Source organism: Ambystoma mexicanum, chromosome 10 (assembly GCF_040938575.1).
Source record: "Ambystoma mexicanum isolate Mex_15411 chromosome 10, UKY_AmexF1_1, whole genome shotgun sequence".
NCBI classification, from domain to species: Eukaryota; Metazoa; Chordata; class Amphibia; order Caudata; family Ambystomatidae; genus Ambystoma; species Ambystoma mexicanum.
Window position 1 is genome coordinate 728,777,226 of NC_090932.1, and position 13,873 is coordinate 728,791,098.

At 41.8% G+C, this 13,873-nt stretch overlaps 1 protein-coding gene across 1 annotated transcript in view; it reads left to right on the forward strand.

Annotated features, from left to right (window-relative positions):
• CP (ceruloplasmin) overlaps positions 1 to 13,873 on the forward strand; it is a 536,222-nt gene that overhangs the window by 116,949 nt on the left and 405,400 nt on the right. The window lies entirely within an intron of this gene.

Here is a 13,873-nt window from a genome sequence, read left to right on the forward strand (position 1 = left end):
ACTAAGAACATTTGCTAATAGAGTACTGAGAAGGCCACCATGAGTTCTGTTTGGAAATATTGGAAACAGACTGCTACTGTCTGGAAACATTTTGATCTTCCCCATGTGGAGAATCCTAAATCTCTTATGTCCAACCAAAACCAACATTTTAAGTAAATGATCCTTGTCCTGCTTCTGAGTTTAAAGACTATTTCCCACTTGTTCCTTTTATCCCTCCACTTGTGAACCTTTTGCTTAGTCATTTTTTCCCTGTGACTTCTTTGCTTTTTTCTTGGAAGGTTTTTATAAAGAATGGTTTCCGATCATCTAAATCGTTGGATTATGGAACAGCAGCTATTGGTCACTTTCCAATCTGGTTTTTGCCAGGGCTGTAGTATTGACACATTCTGGATGATATATTTCAGATCTGGAAATGGGGGCATTTGTTTAATGCTCTTTCTGGACTTTTCCGCTGCGTTTGATACGATTGACTGTGAGGTTCTTTAAGATACCTCATAGCAGTTTATGAGTATTAGGGGTTAAATTATGGAGAGAATGTTTGTTCTGTTTTGTATAATAGGTGGCAGTTGGTTACCTTTTCCTAGGACCCATTCTGATTCTTTGCCCATGCCATTTGCAGTACCCCAGAGGTCAATGCTGTCACCAATTTTTTGTGTGCAAATTGTACATATCCATCAATAAGCTGACAATACTTAGCTGTATATTAGTGTGTCCTCTGAGGGTGAAAGGTATTATATCTGTGAGTGTTTGCATGAAAAAGTGGGAGGATGGCATCACACTTTTTAAAACTGAATCCCTCCAAGACAAAATTCATATGGTTTTCTCATTTGAACTTTTTAACACCTATTGATAATTGATTTGGTTTATTAAATATTTCACAGACTCCACCTGTTTTTTTTCGAAAAATGTTAAATCCTTGGGTTTTATTTTGGACTCTCTTGACTGTCCATGATTCCTCATATTAACACCTTAGTCAAATCAGCCAATTATCATTTATTTTGATTATCAGCTAAAACATCATTTGTATCCTCTGCCCATTTTCGTTTATTAGTCCAATCAGTCGTTTTTTCCAGTATTAATTTTGGCAATGTATTAATAGCGGGGCTCCCTCAATTCTCTTTGGGACCACTAGAAGCTGTGTTCAATGAGCTGTGTTCAGCTCGCCAGCTGACATTTGGTGCATTGACGTTTTATCAGATTACTCGTATCATGAAAAACCTTAATTGGCTTTCGTTTGATGCAATAACTTCTTTTAATCAGCACCACGTATAAGTAAATTTGTGTGTTCTCCACCACGCATTTGGATGACAAATTGAAGATCTGTGTGGGATATTGGGGTTTGCATTGCCAGGAGATGTTGCATATTGAGGTTCCACGATTTAGATGCTCAGTGTCCAGCAAGAGGTCCTTATCAGGTGCTGCTGTTTCACATTCGGATGTGCTTCCATCTGATTTGTGTACCATTCTTCATTTCTTGAAATTTCGAAAAGTTAAGTCATTGTTTTGGAATTTGGTTTTTTAATCTTTGCTGTTTTTACGGGTTTTAGTCTACATTGTTGTTTTTAAATCTTGTGTTTTTTTAATATTGTATATGTATAATATTACGGTGCTCAGATGCATTTGTGCCTAGCTCTATAAAAATGTGTAAATAAATAATAATATTGTACATGCAGTAATTAGATTACCACATCCAATGAGTCCAGAGTCAAGGACCAATCATGAATTTAATTATAAATTTGATGCAGTGTTGTTTTTTTAATGCATTTTTTATTAAAGTTTTGTTTGGTTAAATAAACCTTTTTACACTGGAATTCAAAATACAATAAACAAAACATAGTACAATTCATATTCAAAAATAAAATCTCTCAAAACCATATTCACTATAACAGACTCCTAAAAATAACTTTCATCTAAGACAAAAAAAAATCATACCGCATTTCGACAAACCGTTGCCATTTCACTCAGTTTCTTTTCTATCTTCTACCAAATATGGTACATAGTCAAATTCAACATTCTACTATTACCAGAATATAAAAGACCCCATATTTGGTCATAGTTAAAATGTTCCAATTGATGTCTCAAATTAAAATAGCCTTTGATATAAAGATCATACAATTCTGGACTGTCAGTAAATAAATGTCTCTAACTCCATTTTACAAATAAGGCAAAGTCTAGCCTGGTAAGGAATAGCGATCCATGCACCTATTTTTGTAAATGTAGGGAGTAGTTCTAATCTCAATTGAGAGATGAATCTTCTCACCTTATCATTTTACACATTCTTAAAGTAAGCACATAGAGGGCCTGATTCATGGAAGTGTTTTATAATGGTGCAATCCCGTAGGAAAATGTTCCATGAATCAGGCCCAGAGTCTAAACCGGGCAACTTTGCATCACATAGAGGTGAAACTTCTTATTTTTCTAGAGGATGGTTTCATTATTATTTCTGTCCCATATCTTTGCTAATTTCTTTATGTTCTTCTCCACTAAGGACATGTTAACATGCATAGTGTAGTCAAAGCCTATCAATTCAAAGAATGAGTAATTATCTTTTTTCCATTCTTCCAGGGTTTTAAGGCACAGAAATTGTGTTAAGAATTCAGCAAAATTAGCCAACATTGTGTGTTTGTTGGATTGCAATAAATGTTTCACAGAAAAGATTCTATTTTTTTTTTTAATAGAAACCAAGGATGTAAGGCCAATCTCACATCGTATTGACTCTTTGGAGCAGAGTTCTAAAGACCAAGCGTTCTGCACCATAATTTGCTTTCAAGTTTTTTTAACCATTTAGTTTCCTGGTTAGTAAATATTTCTAATCAATACAATATACTTGGCACCAGACTTGTGTTATATAATTTAAAAAAACCTTCAAGTGAAAAAGCACCTTTAAATCTAATAAAATACTGTATTGCAATGAACTTTTTTCTGTTTTTTTGAAAAGAGACACTGCTCCAAGTCTTTGGACCTTAACAAATCAGTAACTAACACTCCTATATAAGTATAAGACTTATCAATCTGGATAATCTAATTTTCCATCTTTTATACATACTTTAGATGTTTCCCTTTTCAAATTTTCACAATTTTTTATTTTTTGATAGTTGATAATCAGGTCATTTTCTTCAGAATATTTGCTCACGGCCTGCAAACTCTGTTGTAGGCCAATCTCAGTTCTGTCTAATAACAGGGTGTCAACGCATAGGCGAGTCATCTTATCGCTTGCTGACCTAGCCGAGGGGGTAAAGTTGTGGCACTCCTCCAAGGCAGTCCCAACATCGGCCACATAAAGATTGTAGTGAATGGGAGCCAACGACAGCCTTGCTTAGGACCAAAATGAGTTTCTGTCAGAAGCTCATTTTAAGTTAATCGTAACTGGACTATAGTATCTGAATATAATGCTTTAAAAAAAGGAAGAATCAATGTATTCAGATTCCATATTTCTAGTTTTCCCCAAAGTAGCTTCCGGTCTGCTGTATCAAATGCTGCTTTGTAGTCAACAAATAAAATAAACAAAGCATTGTCTCTATTAGATAAAGTGGCCCAGATTAACTATAAAAGAGACCAGTGGTTGGTAAGGGTACTCTGCCTTTTTTCATGAATCCAGATTGTTGATTCCCCAACAATTTATTCTTAATTGTCCATGCATTTATTTCAGATAACTGTAGTTGAGCAAATAATTTAGAGGTAGCATTCACCATAGCAAGTAATCAGTGGTTCTGTGGGTTCTCTCTAGATCCCTTTTTGAATATGGGAATTGGTATGGATTCCTTCCAACTATTAGGGACGCAGTATTTCTCTCTGATGGTATGAAAGTGTGTATCAAGTCTAGGGGCCCAGTTATCAACATCTTTTTTCATTATCAGTTTAGAGATTCCTTCAGGGCCGGGGGCTCGAAATGGTTTTATTTTTTCTATCATCAAGATTATATCCTCCAAGGAGGAAATTTCAAAAGAATAGATTGAACACTCCACGGTAGAGTGAACACTCCACAATCTTAGGTGAATCTTGGGCTCTATAATACATCTTGGCTATGTGTTCCAACCATACTGGCTCAGCAATTGGATTAACTTATTTTTTCCAAAATTCACTTCCAATTGTGTTTTATATATATTCCAAAAAACATGAAAATCAGAGTTCCTGAGCACATTGTGTAGTTGAAACCATTGACAAGTGTTGTAGCATTTTACAGAGTTTTTATAAAACGTGTTTAATTTCCTTATTGTCTTTTGTAGAATTTGTAAGTTAAACCATTCCTTTTGCACTTTCTTTGTGTCAAATTTCAACCGTTTTTTCATATTTGCAATTTTCATATCAAGTGATACATTACTCTGTCTTATACCCAATGCATATTTCATTTGAAGTATCACCATTTGTGATTTAACTGCTGCAATGGAGGTTTCATATGTTACTAAATCAAGGCACTTAGGATGGTGATTCTTCAACAACTCTTTATATAAAAGGGTGTTAAATCTTTCTATATTCTTCTCGGACCATAAGTTTTTTATTTCCTGCATTATTAACATGGATATCACCAACAATGTCATGTTTTTGCTGGTGGATATTTCCTAATGTAAAATACAGTACCTTGTGGACACTCACAATCGGAATAATCTGTAAATTACCAATAGATTCAAACACTGAATCAGGAAAAAGTACATAATCCAACCACAAAGAGACAACATCATATGACCAAGCATAAGGAGCAGAGCTGAGGTCTCCTTGTTCAACATAAAGCTGTAACAGACAACATGTATTTTTAAACACCATCCATGGATCGAGTAAGGTGGCCTCTTCACCCATATAATCAATAGCTCTAGCACCCAGTCCATTAGTCACCGGGATAATATCACTCAACTCTGACTTTGAAAGGCGATCCAATCTCTTAATTAAAGTCTCCCATTACTAAGTATCATGCTTTGGGGTTTCCCTTAGTCCACTGCCAGATGATTATTTTCAATTCTTAAATCAGGTCAAAATGTATGCAGTTACCTAGTTTCTTGTAAAGCAAACACATGAGCTTCTAGGAGGAAAGACACCAATAGGGTTAGATGAAAATTATTTGGAACATCTAGTGTTCCATGATATATATTTAACCCTGCCTTTTTCTCCCATTTTTCAGTCAACAGACTAAGCAGTTCTTCGGCAGGAACATTGCTTTTCAGATTTGAAATGTGGACACTATTTTTTTAATGCATGTATGATTTTGTTAACCATGGATTCAAAATCATTCTTTTTAGTATCTTCTTCCTTTTGCTTAACTCCCTGGGGGAAGATGACCTTTTTTTCCTTCAATCTGCTCAACTCTTGTGAATACATAACCCATTTCTAGACACTGTACTACACATGCTAATGTGAGTTGCAAAACAATTCAAGGAAGCAAATGAATAACCACCCAATTTTCTTCTAAGGATGTGCAAGGTATTTGTACCAGTGTAGTGACATCACACTCAGATCTTATAAGCGCAATGTGACAGATGTTACTGGTGGGCGGGGCCTGAAAGAGAAAGGCACCCTTCCATCTATCACCACCGGCCCTCAGACAACTATGCATCACACTCCAGTAACTACTGCCTCCATAAACTCCAAACTGGCAGCAGAACGCTCATGGAGCCCCTGCACTACGCCCACATGCAATCTCAACCAGAATTGCCCAACTCAGGGCCAGAACCTGTACTCTCTATTTACAACTTCCCACCAACACAGGCGAAGCCTCAATCAGCATGATTGCCAATGAAAACCTTGCCTGATGTCACTAAATCCACAATAGCCACGGACCTCCCCACACAACACACTCAGACCTCGGCCACTATCAATCAGTCACATTCCTCACAGAAATCCACAGTTTTAAGTCCTCAACCTACTGTGATTACCATCCTCCAGCTCCTCCATGCAGCCATTATTAATGCCTGATCACTCAACGCACATGCCTTGGACATAAACTACCTCATAGTCCCCCAAAAATGTGATTTCCTAACAATATCTGAAACTTGGCTCCATCCTGCCTCAGGCCCTGCACTCTCCTTGGCCCTACCAGAGGGATTAACCATACTCAGACAAGACAGAACTGAAGCTAGAGATGGAGGTGTTTCCCTCATCTACAAAGACTCCCTTCAAATCAGACCTATTAAGTCCCCCAGCATCGCACACTGTGAACTACTTTCACTTAAACTCACCTCCTCCCCCTCTGATTCCATCACCATTCACATTATCTGCAGACAGCACGACCCCCATGTCCTTTGAAGAAGAATTCATCCATTCAATTGGTAATAACATCAAACCCGCGTCCAGAGTCATACTCTTAGGAGACCTCAACCTAGGCCTATATGACCCTTTAGACACAGCTGCGATAGCCCTAGACAAGACTTTTACTGACCTAGGCTTTACTCATCGAATCACAGAACCTAACCACATTAAAGGAAGATCACTGGACTGGATATCAGACCTTAACAGCCTGATTTCCATCACAACTAATGCCCGTTCCCTTGGTCAGACCATCACATTCTTCGATTTTCATTCCCCATGCAGAAACAACCACCACCAACTACTCAGAGCCTACCCAGTCCCCTCAGTCCCCTCAGCAGCCATACGGAGGAGAGGGCAGGAGCCCCTCCTCACCGACGACGATCGCCCCACTCGTGGTCCCACACGTGGCTATGCCTGCCCCTCGTGCAGCGACAAAGAATCCTTGAGGCTCAACAGTGCTGCGAAGAGCACCTTAACTGGGAAAGGCTGCACCATACTGGATGGACTGCAGCTGCCCTGATCTTCAGTATTTCCCTTGAAATCAAGCATGGAAAGCCATGCTTACCTGCCTTGCCTGACCCCTTAATGCTGGGCGCAGCGTGGCATCAAAGCGAGGCTGCTGCCTCGTTGCTAGGTAACTAGCACTATTTGAAGCAGCAAAGTTCCGCCGACAGGCAGATACACCAGCGGCCCAGCTAAGGCCCTAATAAGGCCCTTGTTTACCCCTGGAGCCTTCTCAGTCCCCTCAGCAGCCACACGGAGGAGAGGGAAGGAGCCCCTCCTCACCGACGACGATCGCCCCACACGTGGTCCCACACGTGGCCCTGCCTGCCCCTCGTGCAGCGACAAAGAATCCTTGAGGCCCAACAGTGCTGCGAAGAGCGCCGCACTGGGAAAGGCTGCACCATACTGGATGGACTGCAGCTGCACCTGATTTGCAGTATTTCCCTTGAAATGAAGCACGGAAAGCCGTGCCTGACCTGCCTTGCCTGACCCCTTGATGCCGGGCGCACCGTGGCACCAAAGCGAGGCTGCTGCCTCGTTGCTAGGTAACTACCACTATTTGAAGCAGAAAATTTCCGCCGGCAGGTGGATACCCCGACGGCCCAACTAAGGCCCTCATAACGCCCCTGTTTACCCCTGTTTGCACCGATTGTGCCGGTGCCGTCCTTTCTTTACCTCCTACTATCATCCAAACAGACCTACCATATGACTGTTGAACGCTATGAGAGCCCTTTCAATCTGAAAAATCGTGCTGCAATAGTCTCCGGCTCACATACCACCTTGCCATGCCTACATCTACTCACCACATGTCCCGTTGTATTGAGGTGGTCAGACCATTCTAAGATGGCCGACCTCTAGAGCTTGCTGCTCCCTCACCCAAGCTTTGCCTGATTGGCTGAACCACAGTTTATCTCCTACCCTGATTCACTGGTAGGCGCAAGCCGGCGTCCGCACTAATGCGGAAAACAAAGGCTCCTGTCCTGAGCCTGTCACGAGCCAAACAGAGCCCAGGGCCAGCCACACTGCCCAGTTGGAATGGCCCAGGACCCGTATATCATCTCACCATTTATCCAGCCAGTGACCTGGTAAGACTATGAAATCACTGTAACAAGAACGATAAGTATAAACAGTGTTATTGTACCATTCACTACTGCCCACTAGTTTACTTACTACATCATCTGTATTGTTTCCTGTGCATATTTTTATCACCAACTACCCTCCATGTATTATTTTGCCTTAACATAGTTAATAACCATGTTACTTTGCATTTATCCTAGTATTACCTTCTCCGCATATGTATTGCAAGTGTCCTAGGAACACCACCCAAATCAACTGTAGATAGTGATATTCACTCCCTACCAGTGCAGTGTTGTAATTCTGTGACAAACCTTACCAGTTATACCGTTATGCGCATGAGTGCAATTACTACCATTCTGATACTGCCTCACATTCGCTTCTCTGGTAAACCAAATGACTCAGAGGACGTTCAGTACTTTGCCTGCCCAGCCAGCTTGCCTCCAACCGGCACCATTAGCCTCCCCACAGACAGTAGACGCGTAGTCCTCTAATTCAATTAAATCATGGCAAGTTGGTTACTGTTTATGATGTTCCCCTTTTGCACTGTACCGTGTGAATTACCTTGCACAGGCTCCCACTTCATTATCCATGAAAACCGGCTTCTCAGGGCTGCATGCCCTCGTCATCACCCCATACCTTGTCCCACACCTTTCCTACCACACATCAATCCTTTCCCCCAGCACTACCACCAGACCAACATGCAAAAAGACACTATAATGGCCCAAAAGCTGCAAATTATGCCCAAATCATACACTCTCGTTACCAATAATTCGCCCATAATAACCTACCTGGTCCTCAATGCACTCAGATGTGTTAGACTTAGATCACGGACCTACACCACCCGACGTTGTCCAGACGGGGATTATACCATAACCAAGAAATCCAAACAGATCCTGCTACAGGGCAGCATTAGAACCCAAAGACTTAGATCCCGGCCTATAAATTGCCCCAGTTCACTGGCCTCCACCACATCTAACACCAGAGGCAGTGTACACGCACCAGTCTACCAGCACAAACCTTCCAAAATAACTAGCACAACCAAACAACAAACTACTAAAGCTGGGATTACCAACACCTGCTTACCACCTGTAGTCCAAAACCCACCCCCCTCTAAGCACCTCAAAGCAGCGCTCATTAATGCACGCTCCATAGCTGCACATGCCACAGAAATACATGACTACATCATTGAGCAACAGCTTGACCTACTCATAGTGACTGAAACCTGTCTCCACCAAGCCTCTGGACCAATACTTACCATTGCCATTCTTCCGGATTACACTATCCTCAGGACAGACAGAATGAAGTCAATAGGTGGGGGAGTAGCTATTATTGCTAAAACCCATCTTAAAATAAGAGCCTGCCCCATAGAGAACCCAGACGGGTATGAAATCTTACTATCTAAACTAGCCACTAACCACAAAACTGCTATAAACATAGTAACCATTTATAGAGCGCCCAATACTAAATCTCAGCCTGAAGTAGACATACCTTTATTACTAACGCCATTCATTAAACCCAAAACTAAATGCACAGTCCTTGGCGACCTGAACCTTGGATTCAATGATACCCAAGACTATAAAGCAGAATCACTACACAGTGCACTTAAAGACATGGCCTTCACACAACTCGTGAACGCTCCTACCCATGCAAAAGGGAGAATATTAGATTGGCTACTACCACTCAATACCTCAGTATCCTTAGACGCCATCAACACAAGTATCTTGGTCAGACCATCACAGTGTAAACTTCTCTATCCTGTGTAATGAACCAGACCCACCTAAACCTAACATAGCGGAATCCGATGTAACTAGAAATATCCGCAAACTCTCAGCAGATAACCTTACCCTCTGTTAGCATTCACTCTCAATGAAAAAATGATTACTAATGAAAACCCTTATGTCTTGGCTGACACCTACCACAAATGCCTCACTAACACAATAGATACATTAGCACCTTGCATCACCAAAACCAGACACAAGGACAAAAAATCCTCCTTCTGGTTTAATGATGAATTAGTCTCCCTTAGATGTACCAAACGATCACTCGAACACCGTTTAAACAAAACCCACACTCCAGAAGCCGCGGAAGCATTCAATACCGCTAATAAAAGTTATAAAGCAGCTATCATTGTTCACAAAGCAGATGCCCTCAATACTAGGATCAAAAATGCCTCCTCAGACACAAAATAATTATTCTCCATCCTCAAAGAGTTGGAAAATCCCATCCCAATCATTAACCCGGTTCAACCGAGCACAGAATGGTGTACCACCATTCAAGATGCTCTTGCCACCAAAATCAAACTCCTACAAAACAAAATAATTTCCCAAAGAAATCTCCTATCTGATAAACACCTCACGTCGAACCAAATCACTAAGCACTCAGGAGACACTACTCCTACTTTCAACGTTGCCCCAGTCATCTAAGAAGTAGTACAAAACACTATAGCTAAACAACTCAAAGCATCCAACTCAGACAACTTCCCAGCACACCTAGTCAAACTATGTGCCCCTACCCTCACCCCTATAATCACCAATTTTGTGAACGCCTCTTTCAACTCTAATCTGGTCCCAGCTAGCATCAAAGAAGCATGGGTCACGCCACTATTAAAAAAGCCGATGCTAGATCCTCTAGCTCCCACCAACTACCGGCCCATAACTACTGTCCTCTTCCTACTCAAAATCATCGACAAACTAGCCTATAACCAAATACGACCCATCTTGAACAAAATAACTTATTAGGGGCTAGACAATCTGGCTTCAGGCCTAACCATAATACTGAGACTGCCCTCCTGGATTTGAAAAGCCAATTAGATACCATCAGAGATACAGGAAAAATGGCCACACTACTGCTCCTGGACCTATCAGCAGCATTTGACCTGGTAGACCATGACAAACTTTGTGAAACACTAAAAAAAGACTTTAATTTCTCAAACAATGCCACACTCTGGATCAAATCCTTTTTAACTGACCGAGCATCCAGAGTCACCATAGGAAATGATTCAGCCAACCCTATACCAGTTCTCATAGGAGTTCCCCAGGGATCATGCCTCTCCACCACTCTCTACAATGGATATACTAAACTCCTATTCAAAGCCCTAGATGATATGGGTGTCATCTACACAAATGTTGCAGATGACACCCAGATCCTCATCCCTATTACGGGTGACTACACCCAAGATACCCAAACCATCAATAAAGTCTACGCCATCATTCAAAATTGGGTGCCCTTAAACAGTCTTTGTCTCAATGATGAGAAAACTGAGGTTCTCATCGTGGGCTCACAAAAAAGAATAAGCACCCTCCATCCTGATTACTCACACATCAACATAGATGGCACTCGCATCCCAGTACTCAAGCAAGTTAAAACTCTTGGGGTATATATAGATGCCAATCTCACTATGCATAAACAAATATCAGCCCTTTCCTCCTCAACAGCATATACAGCCAAACTTATTGCACTCAGTCGCTAATTCCTCACTACTACAAACTGCATCACTCTGGCTAGAGCACTGATTTTAACAAAACTGGACTGCTGCAACATCCTTCTCTTAGGTACCTCCAAAACCAATATCAACAAGATACAGTTACTGCAGAACAAAGCCCTTAGAGCGGAGCTAGGTATAAAGAAATCCGAACACATATCTAACATTAGGTGAGAAAATCGCTGGCTGCCCATCGAAGCTTGAATCATTTTCAAAACACTATGAGCCTCATTATGAGGTGGGCGGTAAGGGATTACCGGCACCGGTAAGGGCACTGGTGCCGGTAATCCCTTACCGCCCTACTACGAGTTCCCTTTGTGGGTCCTCCCTTAATGCCTGGTTTTTCCAGGCGTTAAGGACGGGATCCGCAAAGGGACTCTGGAGCTAATAACGGTACCGCAAATTTGCGGTACCGTTACTAGCGCCTTCCCCATTCCCATTGAGCCCTATAGGGGCTCAATGGGAATGGGGAAGGGCCCTGGTGAATGGGGAATTACTGGTCCCGCCAACCTTGGAATGGACCGTCAATTGCTCCATTCACCAGGGCGGAGTCGGAACGAGTTTTGGCTACCTCCAACCTCGTAATAAGGCTTTATGTGTCGTTCATAAATGCATCACAAATAAAGCCCCTAGCTACCTCAACAACACTATCAAGAACAAAATCTCCTGCAGGGCCCTTAGATCCAATAAATTGGCTCTACTAGAAATACTGCAATACAAATACAAGAGAGCAGGTGGAAGTAGCTTCAAAATCCTAGCCCCAACTCATTGGAATGCCTTACCACTTAATATCAAAAATGAGGACACGCTATCAGGGTTCAAAAAAGCACTGAAAACCTGGTTGTTCAACAAATACTAAACGCAGCTAGTCCCTATCAACCAGGGTACCAGAGTGGCCCCGACTTACCTTGATTTTCCTAACCGGTCCTATGGACTAAATGTATGCCCAGTGGCCTATTAAGCAACAAGAGTCTTAATTGATCGGCTATTACTGTTTTGATGTATATGCAACATTGTATAAGAAATACTATAAGCTGTCTGCTACTATTGTTTTGATGATATGTAACATTGTATAAAAATAATTCTAGAAGATGTCTGTAATCTCGCCGTGATACCCCTGGGTCTGGGAAATTAACAAATGTAATAAATAAATACAAATAAATAAATACAAATAAATAGCCCCCACACTCACCAGATGTTCATGAAACATGACCAAAGACTCCATCATCCCTTCCTCACCCCCTTGTCTGCAGTCTACACAGACTCATCAGACCCAGAACTCTTTGCTTACCATCAGAGTCGTTGCTAGGGGGGCTGAAGGGGCTAGAGCCCTGCGTCTTTTGGTGGTAGCCCCGGATAGACGCTCAGGGGCAACAACCAAAAGGCCATAGCTAGCCCCGAGTCCCGCCAGTTCTGAAATTAGCTTAGCCCCTGATCTTTTCCAGACCTAACAACACCCCTGCTAACCGTTACTCAACAACGTTGGCCAATAGTGTTAACATGGTAGCTCCTCTATTCCCAATAAAGGCTAAACCTATAAGTCATATTAACTCTTGTTTCACCCCTGAACTATCGGCCCTACGCTCCAAAAGGACACAACTGGAAAACACATGGAAGAAAGAACCTACACACCTCAACAAATCCACATTTATTAGCATAGCATACAACACAAACAGACAATCTTAGAGGCTAAAACATCAGCCTACGACCAAAGAATAGCAATTCAAACTCGCAAGAACTCTTCAAAATCCTTAGGGAATTAGAAACCCTGTCTTCACCACCAAGCGCCATCATCAAGGATTAAACCTGGTGCATCAGCATCCAAAACGCTATGCAAGCAAAAATAACCTCCATACAGGAAAAAATCGCCAGGAAACAAACATCAGCTAGCCTTACTAAATTGCCCTCCTACACTAGGACAAAGCACAACACCACAGCCTTCAAATTCAGAAACGTACCAGAATTAGAAACAGCAAATATCCTCAAAACCCTTAAAGCTTCTAGATGTAAAGGGGACATATGTCCAGCCTCAACCATCAAAGAATGCTCTGCAACAGTCGTCCCGTTCATAACCAGATTCATCAACGCATCCTTCTCATCCAACCCAGTCCCCAACAGTCTAAAAGAATCTTGGGTACTCCCAATGATAAAGAAAACCTCCCTAGAGCCCCTTTCTCCCAATAACTATCATCCTATCAGCACAGTACCTTTTCTCCTCAAGATACTAGACAGGGCAGTTTACATCCAAATACAGTCATTTCTCAAAGGTAATCAAATTTTAGGGATGTGCCAATCTGGTTTCTGCGTGGGCCATGGCACTGAATCAGCTCTATTGGACTTACAAATGCAACTTGACACCTTCAAAGATTACGGCAAACTCACGTTCCTTCTCCTTCTGGACCTATCAGCTGTCTTTAACCTGGTACCATAACACATTATGCCATCATCTCACAACTGCAGCAAACTTCTCAGTTGAAGCTGCCTCATGGATCGATTCCTTCCTGTCCAACCGGTCCATGACAGTCTTCTCTGACATAGCAAGTGCCCCCTCTAACCTACCCTGTGGTGTCCCCC